A 7,500-nucleotide genomic window follows, 5' to 3' on the forward strand; every position below is an offset into this window, starting at 1 on the left:
CTGTTGTTTTTCTCCAGCATGCTACATTTTTTATTTAACCCCTGTCACTGCTGGTTTGCGTGTGATGTCCAACAGAAAGAGTCGAAGACACAGCAGGTTGTTAGTTGAACGCCACAGGGAAGCCTATTTTCTCACTCAGGGAAAACCTAAACGCCTGGGCTAGGAGTCTGATGCAAAGTAGTGCAATGTAGGGCTTTGGAAACTCAGAAATAACCTACAAGGACTTTGGCGCCTTATCTCTGCGTTCACCATTCTCTCTCTCTCCCTCTCTCCATCTCTCTCTCTCCATCTCTCTGTCTCTCTCTCTCTCTCTCTCTCTCTCTCTCTCTGTCGCTCTGTCTTTCACGTCTCAAGTGTTCCTCAATTAGCACATGACATGGCATGTCATCTGATGACTGTTGTGACACGAAAAAAACATTTGCAAAAGTCCTCCAGGACCTCACCCATCAATCAACAAAATAATAAAATGTATATTTATCATTTTATTTATTTTATTTTATTATATTTATTTGTTCGTTTCTTTTGTATCCATCCATCCATCCATCTATCTGACGCCTTGTCTCTCTATCTAATCCCACATTAATGATTATTTGTGAGGGGTAGTTTTATCCTCACTGCACTTTGTCCAGTTGATATGAATAAGCTAGCTATGTGTGCTAGCTTGCCAACAGCTGTTAAGATGCCTTCTCCAGTTAGGCGTTGTCATAAATTATTCCATTCTATATCACTTCCAACAAAACGTCTGCTCCTCTGCAGCCTTCTATACCAAGCGCCATGGAGAGTGGACCTGCATTGCTATTGAATTTGACATCCCATTTAGATGAGTCCATATGCTACGGAGTTGGGCGATAGAACCCACTGTAGTGTGTTACACGCATTTGAATGAATACAAGAGTCTGGTTGTCACATCTTAAGCACATAATTTGTTTTTTGCTTTGTCTTTCTTGCACTGTTTATATTTTGGTTTCTGTGTTGTAGCTTCATGTTAAGGTTTTTGAAGCAAATTATGTAGTACTATGACTAATTGACATTGACATTGTTTTTTTTCTTAACAAAACCTTGCCAGAATGAATAGGTGACCTTTGCCACTTTCCACCGTGCACCTGAATCTCAGTGTTTGCACACACACAACATTCCTCCTCACAATTAAAGTCATTTTTTTTACTCCTGCTCTGAGTATCAGATGGGTGTGTAATGCATTCGGTCTCACATTCGGTTACTGACTCAATAGTAACTAACAAGCAGAAGCCGGCCCGCAGATTTGTGGGGCCCTAGGCGAGACCTTGATGGGCCCCCCTCACCAAATTATTTGTGTTTAATTACTACCAAGCATAATCAAAATATTATAAGTCCATGATATTTAGAAACTCCAAGCATCACCGATAATGTAACACACACACACTCCCTCCCTCTGGTGCTGTAAAGTGTGACTACAGTAGGCCGATTACTTCTTATAACACTCATTCCATCAACACCATTTGGAGCTCGGAAAGCAAGATTTTAACTCTGTTACTAAAGCTGCTTTGTTTGATGCACGGTATAAATGGACGTCATCTTGAAAACATTTATTGACAACAAACAAGAATAAGGGCAGCCTACTAGAACTATGTATCAAAGTACACGTTGGATTGAATCAATATGGTGCAAAAAATAAACTACTGCAGCAATTATGTAAAAATGTAACGGTTATTAATAAAATGTACATTCAAATGTTCTTTAGATATAACCTTATGGTTAAATTTGTATCCTCTAATTGTCTACTCTGGTAGACAATTAGAGGAAACAAATTGAGGCAACTGTCATGAAAACAAAAAAAACGCCCTTTTTTAGATATCAACTCTCCATGACTTCTTCGCAGATAAAACATTGATGATCTCATTATAGGATATTCTCTCACATATTTGGGGATTCATGCTGAGAACGTCAAGGCCAGTGAGGTGCTTTTTCTTGTTGTTATTGTGGACCGAGAGTATGTTTCAGTTTGGGTTTGAGTTTTGATAAGCTCCTCTCTGCACTGGCTACTGTAACACAACTCACAACTCACACACAAAGAGCTGCAAATAATATGATAATATGATAATACAATAACTATGATACTAATATTACTGTATGCAACTAGAAAACTATCCTAAATAACTATCAACCAATAATTACAAATATATATAAATAATTGCATGCATACGTAATCAAAGTTTAATCTCATTAAGCCTCATTTTCAGGCATTAGAAAAATATGAAAAGAGATGAGCCTATGGGGGGGGGCCTTAACACCTCCCCTATTCGACCGTTCCAGAATCATCTTTCATGCTTCAGAATTGAGCCAAAGGCTGATGATGCAAATGTAGAACAAATAAAAAGTAGTAGCAGTAGCTCTTGAATATTTACTTAATATCTCAAAAACCTCAGTTCAAAAGAACTGGCATAAACCAAACAAAATAATTAACATTGCACTTGCAACATGCAGGTCATCAGAAAAGACTAAACTACACTTGATGATCAAACTTGATGAGAAACTTGTGCAAATAATTCCAACAATCAAAGCTGAGAGGAAGAAGGAGGACATCTACAGGAGAAAGAGTGTTCAAACTGTGACAGAACCCAACCACTCCTCCTGGCGTTCCACCTGGATGAGCAGGGTGCTGTCAATTAATGTCTGTAGTAAGGGCATGGTCCCCAGTGTCTCTGGAAGGGACCCAGCACCTCTCTTCTGGACCACACCTCTCCCAGTCAACAAGGTACTGGAGACCCCTGCCATGACAACAAGCAGTCAGTCAGGAGCTGCTTCACTGTGAAGACCTGAGACCATCCATGAGACGGGCAGGTGGAGGCTTTGGTGAAGGGACCAGAAGAATAAGAAAGACGGGCTTGAGTCTGGAATCTGGAATCTACCCCTAAAAAATGAGGGGTAGATGGGGAGGGTTCGAGGAAGATGAAGCCGGACAACGTTGGGGTTGATAATGTTGATGATGGAGAAGGGGCCAATGATCGGTCAGACAGCTTATTGGACTTAACACGGAGAGGAAGCTCACTGGTAATCAGCCACACCCACTTCCCATGGTAGTAGTGAGGAGGAGGTGACCTGTGAGGGTCAGACTTCTGTCCATACCTGGAGCTAGTGCAGAGAACAGTGGCTCAAGCTCTTTTACAGGTTCAGCTACAATGCAGAACAAAGCCCTGCGCAAGACCGCACATTGGCTTCCTCGTCCTGGTCAGAGAACAGAGCTGGCTGTTACAGGAGACCAGCGGAGACCATGGTTGGAAGACCTCCAGAAACAACATTTTACATGAGTGATCCCAGTGAAGAACTTCCGAGCAGATAGTGTCTGGGACTAACAGACGAGTGGTCCAAGGATCATCTCTCTATCTATCAAGCTGCAGCTGTTAGACCCCGCTTTTTTGACTGTCCCCTCGACGCTCAAGGTGACAGTAGCCATCAGACGGCAGAATCAAACAAGCGGGAGAGAGAATCATGTTCGTCGTTTTTGAATAAAATTACACAAAAATGAAATGGCTAAATTACAGTGCCCGCCTAGTCTGTCTTGAGACGAGTCTCTTGGATGTCCGGATATACTCCAGGGTACTGTGATCAGTCCACACAAGAAATCTTGAACTTTTGTCTTTGTCTACTCCAAGGACAGGACAGCAACAGGCGCCCTTTTGTCAATGTCGTAGTTTCTCCCTGCTGGAGAGGGACTACAGGAAAAGGTGCATGGATGGACACTTGGACAGAATAGCTCCTACTCCCACATCTGAGGAATCTACCTCAACAACAAGGTTGCGTTAGAATAAGGAAAGGGTGTAAGTGAACATATGCTTGAGTTTATGGAACGCCGGATCTCCTCAAGGTGACCAGACAACGCAGGCAGAGTGGGAGCTGAGGCCTAGGTATAAATCTTCACTACAAGTTTGCAAATCCAAGGAAGTTCTGCATATATGTTCGAAAGTTGTTGGCTGGGGCGAGTCAACCCCAAGAAAGAATCAAAGATTCCTTTCCTAACAGTTGAAACATGAAACTGACTTTTCAGCTTTGACAAATAACTTACTCTCTAGCATTCTTTGAAGGACATGTTCCTGTGCAGACCTTGAGAGTATAAAATGTCATCAAGATCTCTTAAAACCTTGTTTTCAGGGCCTGGAAAACGGCTGGAGTGTTACTGATGCCAAAAGGCATTACCAAAGACTCATTACAACAAGGAGTGATGTAGGCAGTCTTCTATTAATTTGAATGTTACTCTGCATGTGAGATGGCCGTCCAAGGCTTTGGCCTGCATTGGGATCTTCAAGTGTACTGTGGCAATGCTCAGTTAACTTTATTGACCAGATCCGAGTCAATAAAGTTACATCTTTGCCAGAGTCAACAAGGACCGAAAGGGAGAGATTGCCTCTGCCAATGCAGAGAAACTCAAAGCAATGTGAATGTAACAGATGCAAGGTCCTTTCCATTACCCTACCTCCCACTTGCAAGCCCACTCTTTTACAGAGCAGGTTGAAACAAACCTGACCTGGTTCACCGTCGTACAGGCAGCAGATATCTGAATACCCTTGTGTGAAAGGCCCTTTTGAATGGCTGGGTGTCAGGACAAAGGTGTGCAGGGAAAGGTTGCAAAGGTCAATGAACGGGTATGGCTAGAAGGAAGTATCTGAGAGGCCAGTTCTCTCTGCAGTAAGCCTGTGGAACTCAATGGCGTAATCCAGCCAAAGTAGTTTCCTGGCGCCTACTGACCAGCACTGAGTGATCAAAAACGTTCCTTAGAACAACTGAAGGCTAAAGAAAATAGGTGTTTGTTGGCCCCAGACAGCAGAAGCCCAAGCCCAAGTCCTTCTGGAGAGAAGTCAGTATTTGGGAGCGGTCAGACTGATAGAAGGAGTGCTGGAGTTCGACCACAAACAAACATTTTGATAGGAAGGAGCGGCAGGATCCTGAGTCACTGGAATATTGCTCCCAGCGATGGATGCAGGGCTCCCTGGAAATGGAGGGTTGTTGGGCAGATGATGATGGAGGTTCAGTGGAGAAGTAAGGTTTAGCAGGATTCGAAGGTTGCTCCAGGATCTGGAGTTGGACCATGCTGTTCTGAAAGTTCTGGCTGTGCTGTTCAGACAAGCCCTGAGATCCATCTTGAAGCTGGTTGATCTGCTTCTCATGTCGCCCGAGGGAAACTCCCTATGTGGACAGCCCTTTATGAAGTTATTCAGGGTCTGCTGGTTCCAGCAGATGGTGTGATTGTACGGTCAGAATCATACCCATATGAAGACACGGACACAATGTTGAATGTCAACAAAAAAAGTTATTACTTATGAACCAATGCCAGAAATCCGGAACAAAACAATCAGTTCAAAAGAACTGGCATGAACTTAGAAAATAAAATAAAATACTAACAGGGCCTTGCAACATTCCGTCAGCAGATGAGAGAGACTACTACACTACACTACACTACACACTTTTTTATCAGACAAAAGGCAGACAGAAATGATTGTCTTAAATACACACATGCACAGCCAGGTGAACACAATCGACTTATAGACACATGTGAAGATCATTCGAACAATAAGGGCTGAGGGGAAACAAGGAGGACATCTACAGGGCAAAACTTTAACTACAATGAAACTAAAGCAAAAACCGTTCCAACTGTGACACCATTACGTTAAAAAGTATAATCATATCCATGTCCCATTGTTCAAAAAATGCAGACAGTGAAGAGAAATGCTGATTCTAGTTAAGCAATGATACTTTGAAGCAAGATAGCAATCATAACGTTGTTATAATTATGGCTGGTTAGCGGACCCATTTGCTTGGTTGAGCAGGCCCCCGTATCATGCTGGGGCCCCAGGCAGCTGCCTATGTGCCCTAAAGGACATCATACCGGCACTGCAAACAAGGATGGTGAACAGAGGTCAGAGTCTTCTCAGCTGGTCATCTTTTGAAAATGTGCAGTATTCAAAGCTAATAGTATTGAAATACTTCTGCTTCAATGATTAATACGTTTCTAAACATGACAACCACACAATTTAAGAAAGTAAACAGAAACGTAAAAATATATTAGTTACTATTAAGCTATGATCTCTTTTATTCGAAGCGTGACTCTTTAAAATAAATATTATAAAAATATATATATTGAATATCATCAATGACATTGATTGAATGACTATCTGATTATATGACTATTGCATTATAGGGTCAATGTGTAAATTAGAATGCATGGAAATATGTTTATGTATACCTGGCAATACTTATGTTTTGTATTTAGCATATAAAATATAAATGTATCCAGCAATATAAATAAATATGTAGCTCTACACAAACACCAAAAATGAGATCAAAGTGCAGACGTGGCAAGGTGAAAATATAATTTCAATACAGACTGCCACATCTATCAGACCACTAACTAGTCACCGAGATAAGAACACCTGCAAAAGGTAAAGATGTATTCACTTAATTACAATCAAAGCTTCTTCCACTGAAGTCCCCACGGGCAACAAGCAAACACATCTATTTCGGCGCGTGCGGAAAAAAATAAATAAAAGATGCGTGTTTAGAGTTTCTCAATCTGTGTAATAATGTATGCTGTGTGTACACTTGGAAGACGTCCTGTTCTGTTTGTGCCATATAGATTTGTCACCTCTTAACTATATGACATTTCTGGAGAGAGTGAAAAACAATCATGGTACAGCAGGCGTGGGGGTGGGGGTGGCGTTTGTCAGTGCTCTCGTCGGGGTTCAAACTGAACATAGTAAAATGTCTGTCTTTGTCTCATCCAACACATTTTATTTTTATAACTGAGAAATCTGTTCAGGGACCCCAACATTTTTTTTTTCCCTTCCAACTGTCAGGGTGTCACTTATCAGGAAAGAAGAAAAAACAGAAAGTGAAACTGCTTCACCACCCCCAATCCTTCTGTATGCTCAGAGGCTAACTGTTTCCAAGAACCGAGGTGGGTGGGGGCGAGGTGGTGTGCACACACACACACACACACACACACACACACACACACACACAAACACACACCAACACACACACACACACACATGCTACACCCACATTCTCAGGAACACACACACACACACACACACACACACATGCAATAAAACGGCGACCTGTCCGCCCGACCGTAAGCATGTGAGATGGTTTCCTTTGCCTGGACAACCCTTCCACCCCCGGGCGGACCCCCACCCCCCCCAGGTCTCGTTGGGGTGACTCGGTGAGGTGATGACGGCCTGTCCAGACCGAGCCACGGGGTCTCCACGGTGCTATCTGCAATGATTGAGATTAACCTTCAGCCAGGCAGCCGTAACCCCCCCCCCCCTCCCCCCCGCCCCAGACGCACACCACACCCCTCTTTAGTACCGTGTCACGTCCCCCCCCAGCTCCACTAACCCCCAACTTCTCAACAGCCCTGCTCCCCCTCTCCTCCTCCTCCTCCTTCATCGGCCCTCACACACTTCTCCTGCTCCAATCCCCCCCTTACCCCTGGTCCCTTCTCCTCCTCCTCCTCCTCCTCCTCCT

General features: G+C 43.2%; 1 protein-coding gene across 1 annotated transcript in view; it reads left to right on the top strand.

Moving 5' to 3' along the window:
* Positions 1–7,500, top strand: part of zic6 (zic family member 6) — a gene marked incomplete at both ends in the record, with an annotated part of 62,304 nt that overhangs the window by 37,046 nt on the left and 17,758 nt on the right. The window lies entirely within an intron of this gene.

The sequence above is a fragment of the Micromesistius poutassou genome (assembly GCF_964030765.1).
Source record: "Micromesistius poutassou genome assembly, chromosome: 6".
Taxonomy (NCBI): domain Eukaryota; kingdom Metazoa; phylum Chordata; class Actinopteri; order Gadiformes; family Gadidae; genus Micromesistius; species Micromesistius poutassou.